Source organism: Ceratotherium simum, chromosome X, assembly GCF_057802395.1.
Source record: "Ceratotherium simum simum isolate JZ-2026a chromosome X, ASM5780239v1, whole genome shotgun sequence".
NCBI lineage: Eukaryota > Metazoa > Chordata > Mammalia > Perissodactyla > Rhinocerotidae > Ceratotherium > Ceratotherium simum.
The window spans coordinates 104598474-104620072 of record NC_141940.1 but is presented as its reverse complement, the minus strand read 5'-3'; the positions used below and the strand labels follow the sequence as shown (position 1 = coordinate 104620072).

General features: G+C 35.8%; 1 long non-coding RNA gene across 1 annotated transcript; it reads right to left on the bottom strand.

The window, feature by feature from the left end:
* Positions 1-9697: 9697 nt before the first annotated feature.
* Positions 9698-18287, bottom strand: LOC147911974 (uncharacterized). Its single transcript, XR_015550454.1, has 4 exons — positions 17626-18287; positions 14862-14979; positions 11179-11311; positions 9698-10515 (listed from the first exon to the last, which is right to left on the bottom strand). It is a non-coding gene; the product is annotated as an uncharacterized LOC147911974 (long non-coding RNA).
* Positions 18288-21599: the final 3312 nt, after the last annotated feature.

Below are 21599 nucleotides of genomic sequence, written 5' to 3'. Positions count from 1 at the left end.
AAGTTTATATCAATTCTATGAAATGAATCCAAGACACGAGTTGAGACCTGAACCTACTATATTTCTATAGCTAGATACCTGATTGTTCAAACAGTCAACCATTTTGTGTTTATTACTTTCTTCATAGTTATATGTATTTGAACTCTATCGACTTAATCTTAAATATCTAGATACTGTTTTCTTCCTTATTTCATTGTTATTTAGCATTTTATAACAAGAGCAAATATTAACTGAGAGCCAACCCTTAAACTCTAAGCAAGTATTGTTTATCCTAGAATAGTCATTAACTTTGACAGATACCATTTATATAAAATAAGATCACCATTTCTAGGAAAACATTAATTCATACATTTGTAAATTATTTTCTGATTCTGGAGTGATACCCTAGTTCACCTTTTTCTAAGAAGTATTTTTTATCTTGTGCTTAATTTCTGTCTTCTTTTTATTTAGTTTAAGTTTATATCATTAGTCCCAGAAGAAAGCTTATTGAAATTGAAAGGAGACCATCAGTACCGTACAAGTGAAATGACTGATTGGAAATAAGAGAATACAAAGACACAGAAGAGGAAAATCCCTTACTGTCTCTAATCTGAACTTACTTGTTCGTTATTCCCATTATTGTCATAGTTGATTAAGAGAGGTGAAGTATTATTAAATGGATTAGAAATCCCACCTACAGACACATATTCCCTACCGCGGAAGGTTTTATTTAACAATATATACAATTATTACAAAGAGATGATGATGCATCTGAGTTCCCTAAAAGGAGGAGCTTGTCAGTGGAAGCAGAGCTATTCTCTGCCTTATCATGAACTCTTCCCACTTGATTATTCTGAGCAAACAAAGTAACAAACAGTCAAATTTTGTTATCCTTAACAACAGCCCTTAAACTTAGGTTCAAGGACACCTTGAGTCTATAAAAAGGATTAAAGGAAATAACCAAGCCTTTGAAATTCTAGACAAAATTGTTAATGTGTACAAAACTGTGTTTTCCTGGATGTGAGTCTCAAAGACATCCATTACCTAAAAAGCTATTGATGTTTGGATTTAGAGCATAGTCTCAGAAACTGACATTCAGATAAACCACGCATCTTGCAGGCACTATTATGTCTACTCTTACTTACCTTCATGAAAATTCAAGGAATGATTATTGTTCTTTTAACAAACACAGGCAATTTCTCTTCCAACATGACCCGATTTTGTGGGAGACTTGGTTTATAGTGAGAAAAAACTTTGTATGACAAATAATTCATGCCCAGATAAATAAGAATTGGCCATTATTACTATGATAGCTTACTCATTTCTTAATTTACTCAAAAGATAGTTTGGGAGGAATGTGCAATCATGTAATTTGGCATGATGCTTTTTTATGCTTTGAGTTTTATCATGTTTCCCACAACAAAACTAAGAAGAATTAATCCAGTACAAGAGTAGAAAAAACCATTTGACATATTTTTCCAAAGGAACCCCGTTTCCTTACGCCAAAATTTAGAATTGCTTATATAGTTGGTTATCAGCAATTGTGCTTTTGCCAGTTTCAGGACTTATGCTATGACTTTGGGACAATATAAAGAATTTTGAGAATAAACTGAAGTGAGGTGGTGGTTATTTAAAGTTATACTTTTCACTCCTGATTGGCAGCAAGGTGAAAGTTTGTGCTAAATTAATAATTAAGATACTGTCACAAGGAGCTATGAGATCTAAGTCTGAGTAAAGAGAAGGATGATGATGCTGAGTTAATCCTACTACTAATCTTATGTGTTTTGTCATCATCAAACTTCAGTCACATGCATAGAACATGCCCAGACTAAAAAGAAGGAACTCAGCTCTAATCTTCCATCGAGTAGCATTTCTTTCTTCCCATCTCAGAATACAAAACATCTTTCCATTACAGATACATAAGATGTTTAAAAAGAAAAATTTCCTTCTGCCCTTTAGTAAATGTTCCCCTGAATAGTTTCTGTGTCCACTGACAAACTCAAGTTCCTGAATTGTTCATTAAAGCAAATAAAGTAAGGCACTATTGTTTTTCTACCATTCGCCACCTTCATTAATGCGTCATCCAGGGTCCATAAGCCTGAAAAGGATTCTTTCTAGCAAACAAAGGCAATCACTCTATATCATTACACTGTATTCCCTCCACTACTAAATGAATAGAAACTGAACTACACATGAACTTGAGATTATAACATGTAATATTGATGTTGTGTAAATTTCAATCTTCATAGTCCAGATAACCTTAAGTTTCAAAGGGCATGCTGGTCATTTAAAAAAAAAAAGACAGCGTAAAATGACATATTACATAGTGCATGAACATGTGGCAAAGTAATTTGGATCTGTCCTTACTAGTCAATGAGAGACTAAATTTGGGGAGATCAGATGTGAGTGTTTTAGGGTAATTCTCTACAGGGATGAAGACATCTTTATGTTAGGATACATGGACAGTTGTCCATATTCCTTGCAGCATATGCTCCTGGTAACTAGAATCCTTAGTGTGTTCTTTCCACCAAAGTAGTGGAGATATGTTCATATAATCTGCTATTGAATTGTAAAAACTTTTACATTTTCAGAGTTTGAGGGAACCCAAATAGGAAAGTGAATTTAGTCATTTTCCTCTGCTCGTGTTCAAGTCAAATATTAAACTCAGACACTCTCAGATATGTTCAACAGTCAGTAAAAAGTGCATTTTACGTAGTGTTTCCCTTTAGTTTTGCCTACCCTCTTTGATTTTGTACAATCTAGAATGTATGTAACTCATGCGTAGGTGATGGAGGCGCTCCTTTTTTTCTTAGAATACTTACAATTATATATTTGATTTTGCTTTGACTAGCAATAGGAAAATAGACAAATACAAGTGTAAAAATGAGAAATTTTAAACTTGAATTATAATTTGTGTTTTATAGTCGTTTCATAAGTCTGTTGCTCTCTATGAGTATGCTCTCTATATATCCTGTAAAAATAAATTTATATGTTAAATAGAAATTCAAGAAATTAAATTATTTATTAAGCTACCAATGTTTCTTCTGGTTTCTACCTGATCATAGATAAAAATAAATTAAATAATGTGTTGTTGGAACATATGTAAGTACCTTCGTTAATTTAATAACTCTTGTTATACTTATCTTTCCCTCTCTGTTGATGTCTGTATAAGCTTATAACTCTTAGACTTAGTTCTTATTATGGTTGTGAAGAAAGGGACTTAAGAAATGGCCAACTGGCTGAACAAAAAGAAAAACCTTGTTAAAACATCAAGTCCACTTACAATCCTTTTTTTCTTCACTACTGGATTACGGAGAGATTTGAATCACAAACTCAGTCACTTAAAAGTCATTATCATGTTAATGATCTTTTCAAGGTTAAATTCTGCATTTTTCTTTCATCTGTTTCATAAAATTCTTTGAGAAACAGAAATGAAAGGACTTAAAACATGTGAGTCCACTTTGCTGTTTCTCTTCCTTACTTCTTAATCCCCAGGTATTTTATTCTTTTCTTTTTAAGGTACTACTCACATAACGACCTTAAAATCAAGTCCCATCAGGTAATATTTTAGAGTGACCCAGATCTTTAATCATCTTATTTTTCTACTTTGTTTGCACCTACTTGTAGTGCACAGTCATTCCTAAAGGGAGATGTTTTTGGCCTTCCTTGCCATTTCATATTAAAGATAAACTTATTTATTGATTTGGGGGGAGGGAATGGTGGTAAATCTTTCCATCACAAGCATAACAAGTGAACAACCATAAACCTCTTAGAATGAATGAGCTGTTTAGGCAGAATTCATACCTTAGGACAGCCTTTAAAGAAACACTTATCAAAAATGAAGCAGAGATAAATCATTATGAAAATGGAAAGTAATATTAAAAAAAACAAGGTTATTTCAGGTTGGATTTCAAAGTAATTAATATATTTAAAATTTCATAAAGTCATTTCTACCTCAGTAGGGTTTTTCAATGTGAAAAAATAACTTCTACTGAAAAAGTAAAACATTATATGGATTATGACTCAGAATATTTTCCATATTGTATTTTAAATTGTGAGTCATAGGAACTGACCCATTATTAAAAATATCAGGAAAGAACCCTACAGTTGAAGACTATTGGGGACTATTTGTGTACCTCACACACACACACACACACACACATAAATTCTCAGGAATTTTCATTTGTACTCATTACTGAAAGGTCGTTAAAAGACTAATACTCATGGGACATCTTATTTCTAGGAGATTCTTAATTGATATCAGATCTACATTTACTAGAAAAATAGAAACACAGAATGAGGCAAATATTAGAGAATTAAAATAGTGGTGACCCAACCACTTAGGGCTGTGGGACTTTTAGCATTTATATATGGCCTGTAAGAGTAATTCAAACAAATTCCTTGATTAATATCACACATTTTTTCAATGTTTAATGCCCCATGATACTGATGTGTGTGAGGAAGGCAGTGTGAAGTTCTGAAGGATAGAGAACATCTAAATCTGACCAATAGTTTAGACAATTGTTTGCCCAAATTAGGGATTTTTATCCTAGTGATATGTCAATCGGTTTTATACGGTACACAGAAGGAAGTTTTTATTTGAATAGTTATGTATTTGATTTAAAATGTCTTAGAACCTTTTAAAAAAAACTTAAGTAGTACATCAAACTTGACTTTATGGATACTATTTCTAGTTCTGCTTATATGGTAGAATGATATATATTTACATGATTTGAATAAAAACATAGGTAAATAGTATAGGAAAGGTGATATATGGCAGAAGTCATCAAGATGCTTTGTGAATGCCTGGATTATGGAAAAACTGCTAAGGCAGTCAAATTTCTAACTTCTGCAGGGAAAAAGAACAATAAAAGGAGAAACGTTCCCAAACTCAGAGAGCAGAAGAACATGCAAAAGCCTACATAAATGACAAACAGAACTATAAGCTTATGAAAATCAATAGCAGTTTTAAATTAAGCAATGAAATATCTGTTCTTCTATTGTCCCTGGCAATAAGGAACTGTTTACACAATTATGAACTTGAAAGGAAAACTGGGCTCTGAATGAAAACCCTTTCTTAGATGGTCTCAGCGTGCTTTTCTGAAATAAAATGGGAAATCAACAGCTAAACATTAAATGTATGAATAGAAATTATGATTTTGGCATGCTTGATACTGTGACACGAGTGTTTGGCAAGGGGTGAAATACAGTCATGTTCTGCATAACAACATTTTGGTCAACGATGGACCACATATACGAAGGTGGTCCCATAAGATTATTACCACATAGCCTAGGTGTGTAGTCAGCTATACCATCTAGGTTTGTGTAAGTACACGCTATGATGTTCGCACAATGACAAAATCACCTAATGACGCATTTCTCAGAATGTATCCCTGTTGTCAAGCGATGCATGACTGTAGTTCTTTCATAGCATCCTTCTAGTAATAGTTCTAAGACCTAGGTGCACTTAGACTCACCTGGGAAGGTTTAAAAACTCTCCAAGTCCTGGAGATTCAGATGAAACTAGTTTGAAGCTTGTCCTTATTGTTAGTTTTTTTTAAAAAATAAATCCTCCAGGAGATTATATAAGACAACCAGAGTTGAAAACTATAAGAGCCAAACAGGTAGGTCTCAAATTTTACGCTTCAGAAAAATTGCCTGGAAAGCTTATTAAAAATGGAAATTCAGATTGAACTCCAATAGTACTGGAGTGTGGCCCAGAATCCATTTACTTAACAAGCTTTCCGGGTGATTCTAATGTGGAGGCCCACAGACCACTCTGAGAAAAACAGGTGTAGGATTTTTGTTTCTGTCATTACAACTTCTCTTTGGAATGCAAAATTAAAGTTTGCAGCGGATGAATATCACCATAAACTGGGTCTTCCTTTTTTAACAATTCCTCCCAATTTGTTCACCAGAACTCACAATGAAGAAGTCCTGAAAAAACTAAACTATGTGGACAGTTGTATTTTATTTGAGACTATCTCAAAAAGAAGGAAAAAAAAGAACTAGTCAAGAAAACTGAGTCTAACTTTGTCATGAAATATATGACTTCAAAAAAGTAATTGCACAATCACAGAAGGAAAAAAGCTAATTAATAGATAAGCATTAATTAAAAACACACCTTCCTTCTAAAAGACTACAGGTCTATTGTCACTTCTGTTTCTGTTAAGGAAGAAAAATAGCAAAATTAGACAGGAGTACCAAAGATATTGGTGGTGAAAATAAATATATCAATATCAAATGTGTTAAATTAGTTGGACCTAATTAACAATTATTTTCCCTCATGTTTAGAATGAAGTCATCAAAAGATGTACTCTAATGAAGATTTTTCCAAATGTCTTTTAGCATAAGAATCACTTGTAGCATTTGTTAAAAGATAGATTACTGGCTCACACTCTAAAACAATTGAAGCCCAGGAAATTTTTATGATCATGTAATTTGGGGAACTCTATTCTAGTGAATGACATAAAGTCCAAGACTATATTCATGTAGTGCCAATAAATGTAGTTAATTTTATGTGAGATGATGTTAAATGCATCATCTTGCGTTACTTCAGCAAATGGACAACCTACACAATGACAAACCGGTTGGTTTCGTATTTCACTCTTCAATCGCTTATTCTGACAAGTATATGTCCAGCCACATGTATTTATCTCACTGGGATAATGTTGATCTTTACGTACCTTGTTATGCCAGGAACGACTACCAGTGATGAGATTACTAGCTTCTGTTTCTTAAGAGGAATGTCCTATTTGATTTCTGATTCTCAAGAATTAATGGCATCACTGATCCCAAGTGCATATTTCAAGGATGTGGCTCCTGTTAGTTAAGAGAAAATATTCTTACACATTCTTTGTGGAGTAGCCACATCAAAAAGTTTCTAAAGAATTGATTTAAATTTTTCCACTCATATTCTAGTGACTTCCACAGCCACTGTAAGCCCTCTTACCAACTAGAGTTTTATAATACCAGAATATCCAAAAAATAATATTCAATGGTACAATTTTATTGAGTGCAATATAGCCTTTTTTATTTCTACGCTAAACTGAAAGAGACAATATATTAATTGAGCTTGATTTGTTTTCAGAAAGTATTCTGGAAAACAACAGTTCAAAACAGTCAACTTTAACAACATGAAAGATTTAGTGTGCTAAATTAATGTACATGTGTGCATGCATGTGTAATGTGTGTGCACTCTAATTGAAAACACACATTAGTATTACATTGAAATAAGCTTGATCAATATATGTGCTACACTAAATAAACAGTTATATGAGTTCCCAAGATAATGCACCCCATCAGGAAATTATCCAGTGAATCATTTTTGCACAGGCTAAAAATAAATACCCAGGTTTCTGTTCAACTAACTTTTCTTTAAGGACATGCATTTTATCTTAAATGAGAGAGTCAGTTCATTCTTGCTTTTTCCATAAAAATTCTGATTGTTTCCGTTTCCTACTTTTTCCATTACATGGTAGCCCTGAATTATTTATTTTTAAAAAATGGGGGAGGTATTGCACTCAGCAACTATCACAAGAAAAGCCTGTGAAAGCACTAAAGTTATTACCACGGGTTTCCTATCTTTTAGTCGATTTTATTTTTCCAGGGCTGTGAAATAACTTATTTTTTCAGATTCCATTTAAATTATGTCCTTAGCAAATAACATGTCCTCAGCAAAGCCTAACTTTAGAAATATAGTTACTGATAAGATTTTTTTTTAGTTTTCTCTTACTTTACAAAATCCGTGCCATCACTGAAGTGACATAGAAACACAATAGATAATTTTACAAGTGATTTATAACCGACAATCTTATGAGTACCGCACCTTAAGTATTCTGTGCCATGAGGTGACCTTGTATTCATAGTCATCTTCAAAACAGGCATCTGAATAACTTGCTGCGTATTTTCATGAGAAAACTAAACATGCAATGAGAAATTACAGGACAGGGATAGCAGAGATTCATGCTGGTGTAGCGTTAGAGAAGTATGCTTTTGTGTTGATGTCTCTAAAGATTTTAACTATGGCTTGTAGGTAAGACTACATAACCGACTGTAGCAAGTATAACATACTTAGTATTTTGTACTTTCATTTTTAAGAGGGAAGGAGATCACTCACTAAATATGAATGCTGCATATGTTAGCAATAGAGATAGTGATTTTGTAATTTTGATTGCACTTGCCTTAAATTTTTTCCAAAAAGAAATTATATATATAAACAAATATAGATGAGGATGGTTAAAGAACATTGTTTAAAAATAGGCAAGTTCTGCACTGGTTATACTTTTTTTACATAATTTAATGCATAATGGCAGAGTATATTTGCCAGATCCATGTAAAGAGTATACGAGCACATGATAATAGCAGTTTGTATAAGCACAAGGTGTTCTATGTTTAGATTAAAAATTAACAATGATAACTTTTGGTGTGACTGCTTTAAATTTCAAAAAAGTTGGATGTCTAAAGATAAATTTATTACTTGCATAAGAATATTTTTGTATAATATTGGGAAAGGTTTAAAAAATGGACTTGCTTTATGGAGTGCAATTTTCGGAGAAAATAAACAGGGTATGTGTCCAGTTTGTAAAATGTTTTCTTTCAAGATTACTCTTTCACTGGTTAAATGCAAGGATATGATGACTTGAAATACGTTTTTTTGTGAACTGAACAATACCAACAGCAACAAAAACAACAATAAAGCAATGTGAATCGGTTGCGTATGCAAACTTCTTTTAATCAATGCCAATAGATCCTGAAAACAATAGCAAAGATCCATTTTCATGAATATAATGCTAGAAATAATTATCAATATGGTTTGCCATTCAATGCATGAATATATATATATATCCATATGAGAAAAACATAAAAAATGTTTTGTTTTTAGGAAAATTTTTATTCTTCATGCTTCAGTCTAAAGTTATATTTATTTTCTAAAACTGAGAATAAGACAAGTTATTCTTATTATTAAATATTTGTGACATCAAAATTAGTGTATGAAGAAAGTTCTTGAATTGATAAAAGTTCAATGTGTACCTATTAGCGAATGTATGTCTTGGGCTGAAAATGTTAGAAGATTTATGACAGTACCTGTATATAGTTAGATATCCTGCTTTGAAATCTATAAATGGGATTGTGAGTTGGTTTGGGGAGCAAGGAGTATCTACAAGGCTGAAAATGTCTCTTGAAGATTAAAATGATAGGCTAGATCACTTAAGAAGACAATAGTCCCAGATAAGCTGTGTGAATTTTCATATATGCTTTTATAAGTATTATCCAGTAAGTGGTTTTAAGGAGGCTATATAAACTCCTTGTAATTAAGAAAAAATGTAAAAACTGAAAATAAGCCTTCTTTACTGGGGGCAAGACTTGTGACAAGAAAATCAGAGAAAGAATCTCATTTTTTTAGACATGAGGTGTCATACCTGCAGCACTCGGGGGTGTGGAAAAAGTGCTGGACTAATACAGAGTTTTTTTTTTAAGTTTGTGAAACATTTCTTCCAAGAGGCCAAGGACATTAAAATGAAAACCTAATTTCTGGCTTATCACAGATGTTCCTATACCCATGGTAAGTATTGCTACTTCTTAATGACGCACAGTTATTCTATAGTTCGAGCATATGTGTAAAACTTTGCAGTTATTACTGTATTAGGTTGTGCCCAAGGGAAATGCAAAAATCAAGAGTGAGTGGATGCAACTGCTCAAAAAAGTATTACAGGCGTTTATTTGGAAAAGAAAAAGAGCATTTAGATCAATAAAAATAACAATGAAAAATTAACCTCCCCACTCCCTAATTGTCATATATAACATCACTGGATCAAATATATTAACACATCCTAATTTTTTTTCTTATGATTCATCTAAGAATTTGGCTAAATTAACAATATAGGGTCCTCCTCTTTGTTCCATCTCTCTAATATCTGTCTTAAAAAAAAGGAAGACAAAACTGACTTTGACCACCCCCCCAACACACACACACACACACACACACACACCACACACACCACACACAGGGCATAAGCGTTCTTTTCCTCCTATAATGTTCTGAGCATCCCTGCTCCAGTGCTTGTGGGTTGTCACATACATACAGTCCTAGGTCTGTATTATGGTTACAGAATTCAACCTTTCTGTGATAGTATCAACATATTCAGGGAGTCAGCTCACGGTGGGACCACTGGGATAGCACGTGAGTGGGCCTCCATGGTTAAGGGTGTGAGAGTATGATCTTGACTTGTAAGCTTAGCTCTGTTAACAGACCTAGGAACAATCATTCTCTTGTGTACAGACTTGTGCTAATCAGATGTTTAAGACACCATCTTCAAAGCAAGTGACAATTATTAATAGTGGACAAGAAGACCAGAATGTTCTTGTCACCTTGCAGGAAGGCCAAATGATAATTCAGAAGCAAATTGTGGAGTCATAAGGAGGAAAGTTAGTAGAAAGAACTTAATGTCAAGTGTTGTGATGCATCTATCTCCACCACTGAGATACAGCTGCGATTCAAAATCTCTGTTCTCGGCATTTTCTTCTTTCACAGAACTGGAAAGACAGAGACAAATTCTGATTACCGATGTTTCGTTTTTCTGGACTCCCAGATACCCCTCACCCTCCTATTAGTACGGCTTTAAATATGACAATATAGCCATCCCTGTTTGCACTGCCTGGAATATGGGTGTTCACAAAATTTCTCAGCCATCCATTTGTAAATATCTGCTTTGGGCAGCTGATCTCCTTAAGCACTTGGTCTACTTTCAGTCTCAGAAGATAACTTTAATTTTCAACTTTTGGGTCACATGTTATTTTTGGTTAAATAACCTCACTGTACCATTAAGACCTATGGATTTGAGCTGATGATGTTTAATAATTGAATTAAACATTATAGACATCATTTACATCTTATAATGTATGGGGGAAAAAATACCAGAAAAATGTTCCTAGGGCTTGTTTTGAGATTCTGGCAGAGGAGAGCAGCTGGTGACTCTGCTCAGGTCATCTGTTTTGGTCTTTTCTAGACCCTCTTTAAGACTGTACTTGATGGAGTTGTTTATCTGCTAACCTAACCACATGGAAGCCCTGGAGGGGACAGCAGGATAGGGTGAAGAGAAGACAAGTCATTTACTTTAATTTGAAAGGCCTTCAGCATGTTGTATGACCTCTTTTACCCCTGAATTCCACGTCTGAAATAGAAGTACACAATAATACCTTCTTTGAAGGTGAGTTGTAAGTTTCTTTCTTCCTTACTTCATTCATTCATTAATGCCAGGCATTGTTCTGGTTGCTGGGGACATACCGGAGAATCAGGCAGACAGTATTCTTGACCCATAGGTCTTACACTCTGGTAGAGGGTGACACAAAAGGCAAGTCCCCAAATCAATGAGAAAATTTTAGACAGTGATATATGCAATGACAATATAAACTAGGTGGATATGAGAGAAAGTGACTACCTGGGAAGGTTAATTTACATAGAGTGGCTATGGAAGGCTACTTGGAAGCAATGAAATTATGGCGGAAACTAGAATCAACAGAAGGGGACAACCAGGAAAATATCTGGCATTAACAGCCATTCAGTCCAAAGGACAGGCTCATATAAAGACCTTGAGATGGGAATGAACTTGATGTGTTTGAGGAATAAAAAGAAGACCACCATGGCTGGGTCATTGTGAAAACAGGTTAGAAGTGATATATGGAAGACATGGTACAATGTAGGTGATAAAGGCTAGCTAGTATTATTGAAAACAGGTTGAGATTAGACTAAAGAATTCTGGTTGTCTTAATGTTAAATAAAAATATTTGTAGTAACTTTTCATTCCATCTTTTTTTTGTCCAAATATGTTGGGGTTGAAGTTTATCACTGATGTTCAGGAAGGACCTTAATAGGTTGCATTTAAGAGCATTTATCCTCAAAGCTCTAAGTGTTTCACCAAATCACCTATAAGAAAAACTAAACCAAACCCCCCAAAACATACACTCAGTTTATGGACTGGATATGCTATATCAGAACCATGGACTAATCAGAGTCTATATTATTCTTGGAGGTGAGGGTAATAGAAGGTCAAAGATGGACATGTAATGTCCACATACTGGGACATGAACCAATGCGATAATCTTGCACCTTTCACCTCACCATGATGTGTAAGGAAAGAGTTGGGAAAGAGAGACTTAGGCAAAGAAGCTTGGGAGAAGTGCATTGATTTAGTTCTCTATTGTTGTGTAATAAACTACCCCTAAAGCCAGTGATTTAAAACAATAACCATTTTATTATCTCATGTGAATTGACTGGGATCAGCTGGGCAGTTCCTCTGCTTGTCTCATTTAGGATCTCTCATGCAGTTGTGGTCATATTACAGATGGGAATGGAGTCATATGGAGGGTAAATTGGAATGCTAGGATGGTTGTACCTCTCTCCCTCCTCATATAGTTCAGGGCCTCTGCTCTCCACTTGTCCCCTCCACAAGGTCTCCCCTTGTGGACTATCCAGCTGGGTACTAGACTTCTTACATGGCATCTCAAGTTTCTCAAAAGTGCAAAAATGAAGGCAGCCAGGCCTTCTTGAGGGTCAGCATGACTTTCACCACATTCCATTGGTTAAAGTGAGTCAAGTCAGATTCATTGTGACTGATTGTGGGAAGGGACCACACAAAGGCATGGTTCTTCGAGACCATCTTTGGAGACTGACTACCACAGAATCAATGAGAAAGACAGGATGTGTGGAGCTGAAGCCTCTGTTTAGAGCCCAGTGCGTGGTCCTACCTCATGAAACCACCACATGGTTGGTCTTTGAAAGGCATGAAGTCCACAGTTGCCTTCAGTATCTAAGCAAAACTGTCCGATTTCTAATGCTCCTTAGTACCACCAAATTTAAACATAACAAAACATACAAGCAGAAGATCCTCTCTTCCTTCTTCTTCCCCTTCCTATAAGAGTTCTTTCTTATCTTAGTCAAAACTCACTTACTCTGCTTACAGAACAGGGAGTTAGCTAGGGGAGGCTTTATATTGTGGTTTAGTTTTACTAGTAATGAACAATGCCAGGCCTCCATCAGCAAAGTCCCCAGGGATCACCCCCTAGATAAATAAAGATTCTAAAACACATAGAGTTCAATTATTTCCTACATGAAGTCCCCATAAATGAGAACAAACCATAGATATAGTTCTCTAGCCAAGAGGTCACACTAACACTTTGAACAAGCAGGGAAAAGTTGAAGCTATGTTAAATTCTCATTAGCATTTCTTTGATCAAATGTATATTTTTCTCCTTTCCACACCTTTTTTTTTCAAATGCAAATATGTGCTTAAACATTAGCCACTGAGCTGCAACTGGGAGAACATCCACGGAATGTTTGAATATGCAAATTAGCACCTTAGAGAGGAAAAGATGAACCTTCCCTACTTGGCTCTTTTGTACACAACAGCAAGCAGTAGAAAGTACAATTAAATAGAGTCTCTCTGAATTCCTCCATCAAGAAGTAGGTATTATCAACTGAACTATAAGCGTCTGTGCTGCCAGAAGTCTCAGCAAAATGCCACGTGTGCCCCAGAGAGATTCCAAATGGAATACAATTGCAGTTAAATTGAGACACCATTAAGGAAAGTGGCCTAAATCTGTGTTCATACATATCAAATACAAAATTTTGTTTGAAATTGGGCTCAGTCATTTCATTCTGTGGGTGATTTTAAAAGTAAATATGGATTAGGAATATAAAAGGATGAAAGTAGAGGCTTGTGGGAGTAATCCACTCATGGTATTTTATTCAGAGGAAACTGCCCAATTCAAGAAAGAGTGACATTTACGAAAATTTTGAAAAAAGTTTTTTCAAAAATATGAACAAGTGCAAATGAATCTACAGATACTAATTAAGTGATGCACCAAGTGTTGGTGAGGTCACGAGATGAGAAAATGGGTATGCTTATTTACTATGGCTTAAAAGGGTCAATTGGCACAATTATTCCTTTAGAGTGAAAAGATGGTATCAGTTCTCACCTACTTGGAACCTTTCTTCCTCTTCATTTTGAAGTCTGTTTAATAATCTATATTCTACTGAACATTCCACTGAGAGTCTCATCCAGGATTTCTAGAACACAGCACTACTGGAAGTACACATTTCACGTTGGCATCCTCACGCACAGAACCACCTTCCTTTCTTCTAACTCCGTTCTGGCTCCTCCTAATTATACGTCTCCCTCCCTCTATTCTTTCTTCTCCTTTTTTCTACATTTTTAGTGAAAACTAGCATGATGTAAAGGAAACAATATAAGCTCTATAATCAGGGAAACACAACTTTCGATCCTGGTTTCTCAACTTTTTTATGGACATTTGTCGAGTTAGTTTTAATCTATTTGAGCCTCACTTTTTTCATCTGAAAAGCAGAGATAATACTTCCTACATAGTGTTTTGTGAATATTAAATTTACATATATTGATATGACACATAGACGGTATCTAGGTGGGTTATGTAATGCTAAGTGCTACAACAATTTAAAAATATTCAGTGGCTTAACTTACTAGAATTTTATCACTGTAGGTGTTCTTGGTCAGCCAAGATATAATCCTAGCTGTTGGGATTTTTCCATTTTGTAGCCCTGCCATCCCCTAGGTCTTAGACAAGTTATGAGTATGTGGGAGCCCACCCCTATCTCATTGCTGAAGAGCCCATTATGGAAGTGATATATCACTTCTACCCATACTCCATAAACTCAAAACTAGGCATTTGTTGACACCTAAAGTGAGTGGACCAGAAAAGTATAGACAGTGGCTGCTCAGACCTTCTCAGCAACAACTCAACGTCATGGAAATCTCAATTTATGATGGACGGCCATGTACCCACCACAATCAGCCTCTCTGATCTCCACACACCATTCTCTCTGCGTTTAGAAAGTGCCCACTTACCTCCATGGAGGGAACCTGAATTCCCATCCAATTTCTGCATTCAGCTCCGTCTTAAATCACAGGCTAATGAATCATTCTCTTCATCTGGTGTGGATGTGGCCCCTCATGGTCCAGAGCCCTATTGAATAAAATACAAATTTTATGCCCTGCCCTCACCTCCAGGATACAATGATGGAGCAAGGATAGAAAACCACAATTTTTAAAAAAGTACACTTAGAGAAGAATTGGAAACAGAGCGTTTACTGGTTTATCGAAATTCTGAAATCCTGGCAGGCAAACATGGTAAAGCTTCCAGCACTCCACCCTAGAAGTGAATGAAGTCCTTGATTAGATTCTGATTCTTTTTTCTGTGTAGAACTCCATTATCCATTTTTCTTTATGTTCAATGGCTCCAGCTCTTATGGGAATCTTTTGTATCCATTTTCCTGGCTGGACTCATGTAACATAGACACTATGAAGTATGCCCTCCTTGGGGGTTGCACACCTTTTATTGCTGTCTTCATGCTGGTGACATGAAGGGGCCTACAGTTAGTTTTAAGTTTTGATTAGTCAAAGGCTTTGACTCCTACATGGGTTGATGGTTTATTTAGCAATGCAATCCCCTCAGCCACTTAATTGGCTTTTGATCAATTAGCTTTTAGTCAATTCTATTTGCTTGCAACCATACTCAAAGTTCTTTCCCAGACAGAATGCTCACTCCTGATCTGTTTCTTTATTTCCTTATCCCTTTGGCACTCTCTCAATTTAATAACTATTCTCTTGAGACCATCTGAAAGAAAAGGCTTGGGTGTGAAAGAAACATTCATAATATGATTTTTGCTGCAGGGTTGAGTCCTTCTGTTTTAATGAGAAGTCCAAATGGACCTTTGTTGCTCAAATATTCTTCAGTTTGATCTTTTACTCCATATGAAATCTGCTTTTCCAGCCCTGTAGGGATCCAAATTTCTTGAGTCTTTCTATTTCTTTTTACTTCTGTTTTCAAACAAGCCAGTTCTTACATGAACTCAATTTGTGTGGGGGTGTGTGTGTGTGTGTAATACTTGTTAAACACAACAAGTTATAACCAAACACATAGAAGCATTATGTTTTCCTACCCCTTCCCTTAGAGCCACTGGCTCAGTAGGAACCTAATCTTCCTTCTGAGGTATCACAGGCAACACTTTCACCAAATATTTTGCCACTGCATTATGTGGGGCTCCATCTTTCCAGCCTCTGGTATTAGTTTCTGCACCACCCTCCAACTGCCTGCTAAGCCAACAACACGTATTTAGGTTCTCAGTAGCACCTGACTTCAAAGAACCAATGTATTTGTAGAGTAACATAGATCATGCTAGATGGTCTAACAAACAAACCCCCAATAACCCAATGGAAGTTCTCTCTTTTAACAATCTAATGCTAATGACCCTGGCCATCCTACAACCTTCAATAGGGCAAGGGCTCCTTCTACTTTTCCTCCTAAGGCCTCAGAGTCCTCTGCATCTAACTGGCAAATGGAGGAAAAGAGTGTGTAGAAGCCCCTCCCACTATTCAAAGGCACTGATCTAGAAGTGCCATTCATCTCTTCCACTCTATTCTGTTAGAGAACACATCTGGTGGTTTGGTTTCCACAGGTTGTAGACTTTGAGGTGGAAATTAACCTGAAGAAATTTTATTAGGGAGTGTTTTTGGAATTGACACTCATATAAGGGAAGGGAAGAAAGTAGGATTGGGCAGAGGAAGAAATTGGGCCATGATGCTGTTCCATAAAAGACCTCAGTCAACACCCAAGGGAACTGTGAAATTGAGATGGTACTTTAGAGTTGTCTCATGTAATGACAAGGGTGCCAGTCATTTATACTCCTGCATAAACCAGTCATTGGATGCAAACTGCCTCTGGAGAAGGGGTGTGAAATTTCCAATCTTCTTTTAAGTGGCAATGTTCTTTGAAACCAATCATATAAAACTGTGATAGTTCCTGATAAAAATACATTTCTTGCATTCAAGTCCATGGCTGCATGTATAGCATGTAATTAGAGGTGCCTAGAAAACTCCAAAATTAAGTTGGCCAAGCAGAGATGATTTTTCATTGAGATTTGTGTTTTGACATCACTAGGGGCTTCCAAAAAATGCATGCTCCTTCCATAAATGCTCTCTTCAATTTTGATACATAAATTCCCCCCACCTTCAGCCTAACTTTGGCTCATAATCTTCAACTGGTTTCCAGGGGAACCAGTCCAGATAAATCAAGACATAGAGAATGAGAGGGGATCCCATGATACTCTCTATAGCATTAGAGAAACAAGCCTTTTGTCACTTAGGAGAATCCAAACACTTTGAGGCCCTAACCCCTGCAGTACAATCTGACTTTTAGACAGGGAAATATAAAAATCCAATGCCCCTTTGGCTTAGTAATGCCTAAAATTCCAACCCTGGAGGTTTAATTGCTTCATCTAAAAGCCCATGTTTAATTAAAATACAAATGCATTGGGTAAGGTAAAAGTGGGTGTCAGTTATTATGTCTTGATTTAAACAAATATATTAGATTATTTTATGAAATAGCTCACTAGAAGAAGGAGATGAACCTGAATGCCTGAATAGATGATATATTAGATTATTTTATGAAATAGCTCACTAGAAGAAGATGAACCTGAATGCCTGAATAGATGAACCTGAATTGATTAGAGGAATAGAAATACTACCAAGTTTGTGCATGGGGAAGATATATTAGTTATCTATTGCTGCATAAAAATTACCCCAAGACTTAGAGGCTTCAAACAACACTCACTTATTATCTCCCAGTTTCTGTGGAATTTGGAAAGAGCTTAGCTGGGTCCAATGTTTCAGGGTCTATCATGGAATTACAGTGAAGGTATTTGTTGGGTCTGTGGTCTCATCTGAAGGCTCAGTTGAGGAAGAATCTTCTTCTAAGCTCAATTACATGGCTGCCGGCAGGATTCAGTTCCTTGCCAGATTGTTTTGGCTGCCTCAGTTCCACATTGGCTGTTAAGCAGAGATTCCGCAGTTCACGACCATGTGGGCCTTTTCCACATGGCAGCTGGCTTCATCAAAGTGAGGTAACTGGGGTGGCCAGAGAGAAAGACAGAGATTGCCAGAAAATAGGAAGTCACAGTCCTTTGTAACCTAATCATGGAAGTAACATTTCATCACCTTTGCTGTATTATATTCAGTAGAAGCAAGTCATTATGTCCAGCCCACACCCAAAAGGAGAAGATTACACAAGAGTGTAAATATCAGGAAATGGAGATCGTTGAGGGTCACCTTGGAAAGATGCATACTCTGACTACAGAGTAAGGAGAATGGAGGTCCTGATAACTAACTTTCAGCAAATCACACATCTTGTCTTTGCTGGGATTCAGCTCACATGATTTCTCAAATATCATGATTCTAGCACCATAATTTTGAGTTCATTAGAATACAAACTGAATGAAATCTGGAGTTTCTAGGATTCGCAGTTTCATCAACAAAATAAAGATGACAGTGCCTACTTCAAAGGCTTGTCAATGAAAATTAACTGGGAACATTTTTAGAGGTAGAATTATGGGTAGTTTTTCTTTTCTGCATGTTTGTTGATGCCTTAACATTTTTCAAAAATCATGTGTACAGGTAAAAATTGTTTTAAAACACCATTTAGAATATATTAGTCAATTAAATATTAGAGTATCTTATATCTATAACTGAACTACTAAGTAGAAAGTATATTTGAGCTATGGATTTGATGGGGCCTTAGTTCTCCTTTATTTAGAAATTAATCATTTTACAGTGATTAACTTCTAAATAAAGGAGAAATGAGGACAGAGCTAATTTATTCCTCAGTGCTGTATGCAGATTCCCAATCTGCTCCATCAATGTTCATATACAAGAAGCCAGTAATTATATTTACACGGATGAGACCTGCCTTATCATGTACAAGATTCTTGCTGACATTTAAGAGGAGAAATCCGAATACTCTAACTGCAGGCAATAAATCATTGTCTCGATTCATTGCAACCTAGGGACAATTCTTTATCTAATTTTCTACTTAACTTATGCCAAACAAATACTTAGAATGCTCTATATTGTTGCCCTGTACTATTTTCTCTATTCTTTCCTTTCTAATATAAAGAACAACAATTTGGGGTATTTTTCTTCTTACAACAATCTCTCTTTTAAGTGCATTTTAATCTCATTCATTCCACAAACATTTATTGAGTTTTTACAATGACCAAGGCATTTTGAGAATTCCATCTTATAAAAAAAATGTACTCACTGACTTTAAAGATCTTAGGATCTATGAGAGAAGTTATATGTCTATTAACAAGATAAATGCTGTGCAGGTGATCAATTTGAACTAGTGTGATCAACAAAGGCAACATTAAGTGCCATTTGACATGGAATTTGAAGGCCAAGATTTGAGATATGCACAAGGAATTACAAACAGTGGGTCAAAGTATAATTTTCAAAAGCTAAAAACATGACACACACACAAATATAGAATGAACGTGTACCAAAAATTTAACTCATTAATGAGAGAACCAGCAGGATGGTAAAAATGGTTCAAAGGAGATCTTAAAAAACAGAGATTTATACACACACTCAGTAAGTTAAAGGAATGCTGAAGTGAATTTGCTGATAGATGAAAAATTAATATCCTACTGGGTAATAAAACTGTATCCTTTGGAGTAGTCTCTCCTCCTAAATAGAAATTTCTAAGTTAACATGTAACTGCAGAGTAGGCCTGTCAGGCAATGCTTCACTGTGATATGAAAATGACATGCAGTCATTCTTTTCTTATTTCTAAGTTTTGAACACTTTTCCTTAACAAGGGTAAATGGCATGAGCATGGACACAGACATACATTTCAGAGAATGGCACATGTACAAAGGATTGGGAGACTTTTTCTGTAGAGGGTCAATAGTAAACATTTTGGGCTTTGAGGGCCATATGATCTCTGTTGTAGCTACTCATCTCTGCCATTAAAGCATAATAGCAGCTGTACACAATAAGTAAACAAAGGCGTCTGACTGCCTTACCATAAAACTTAATTTATGAACACTAAAATTTGAATTTCCTATCATTTTTACATGTCACAAAATATTCTTCTCTTTTTGATATTTTTTCAATCATTTAGTAACGTAAAAAACACTCTGTAGGCCATACAAAAACAGGCGGCAGGTTGGATTTGATCTGCGGGTTATAGTTTGCCGGACCTAATAGACTGAGACAATAGTTGCTACTTTGAGTCAACGGCAAATAAGATAGCAAAAAGGTTGGAGCCAGGAAATGCATGGTCTTAATTAATTCCCCTACTCAGACACAGAGACAGACAGGTAAGGTCTGAATTTGAGCATCAGTGGGGATTTGTTAAATGACATTGTAATGCCTTAATAAGATTAATATGAAAGAAATGAAGTGCAAGAGGGAGAGATCATAGATAGCAAAACTAGATAAGAATTTTTCACTAGTTTGTTTTGAGGAGATAATCATGTAATCCAGAGTGTGGCCAAAGAAGAAGTTCTCAACAGATCAGATGTGTGGGGCAGGAGAGAGCAACTATTCAAAGCTTACACACAAGATTCAAGCCAGAGACACGGGAATGAAGATTTCTTTGTCAGAAAAGGAGCATAGTGACTATGTTGGTTGTAAATCAGCTGAGCTGGAAGTGTCCACGGAATTCCAGCTATAGGAAATCAAGTAGATTGTTGGGAAGGCTCGAATAGATTTTGAGAGACAGTACTTGCCCAAGGGTAAAAATTTGTGAGAAATTTCCTCAGGGAAGGGAGAGTGAGGAAACATGGGAATGGAGAGAGTGTTCAAAGAAAAATGAATAGCCAGAAAATCAAACTAAGGGCAGAAGCTGGTGTGTTTAGTGGTGGTGGAGGGGATGGGAGTAGTAGGTGGCTTAATGGAATTCAGGAAGAAAAACAAGCCTAGTCAAAGGGAAAAAGTCCGGAAAATTAGTATCGTTTAGAATTACAGAAGTCGGATATTTCATTCATTCTGAAGGGTAATGATAGCTAAGAATCTAAAGCGATATATCATTCATGGACCCTTGCTGATTTTGTTTTTGTTCATTTGTATTTTTTCAGGAATTAGAGATTCGAATTTAGCAAATGAATTTCTAAAGTGGCAGACTGTCAGATAACAGCTAACAGAGACTTTAGAAAGAGCCTCAAGACCCAGCTCTAGTGCCTTTGAAAGTGGCATTAAATGAGTGGAAAGAAATAAAGGGCCAGAGTTATAATTCTGACTCGTTATCTCACTAATTGTGTGAACTTTCCAATGTCATTCAACAACTTAGGATCTTAGTCTCTTTGTGTGCATAGTGAGCTATCTCTAAAATTCCTTGTAGGTCTAAAATTTAATGCTTTTATTTTACTCTTCTCATGTATAAGAACAGTCCTATGTAATCCCAAAAGGGGATAGTGAAAAATTGCATCTACACATCTGGATCCCAAACTCTGAACCCCAAGGAGTTATGTAGAGGTAGTAATAGAGATCCTGAGGTTTTAATGAAATATTTCACTATTTTAAAATCTAATTAAAACGGCACTCATATCCAGGAGAGTGCTTGAAAGACTAATGGAACCACTAATATTGTTTGTTTGGTGCTGAAATCTTATTAATTCAGGGGTGAAATATTCTCTTGTGGATCAGAAGCTCTGATTGGCATTGGTGACTCTTTGACACACAAAAATATTAAAAGGGACCCTTTATGAAAAAAGTTTGGAAACTACTGGTCAAAATGGATCCAGATGGAAT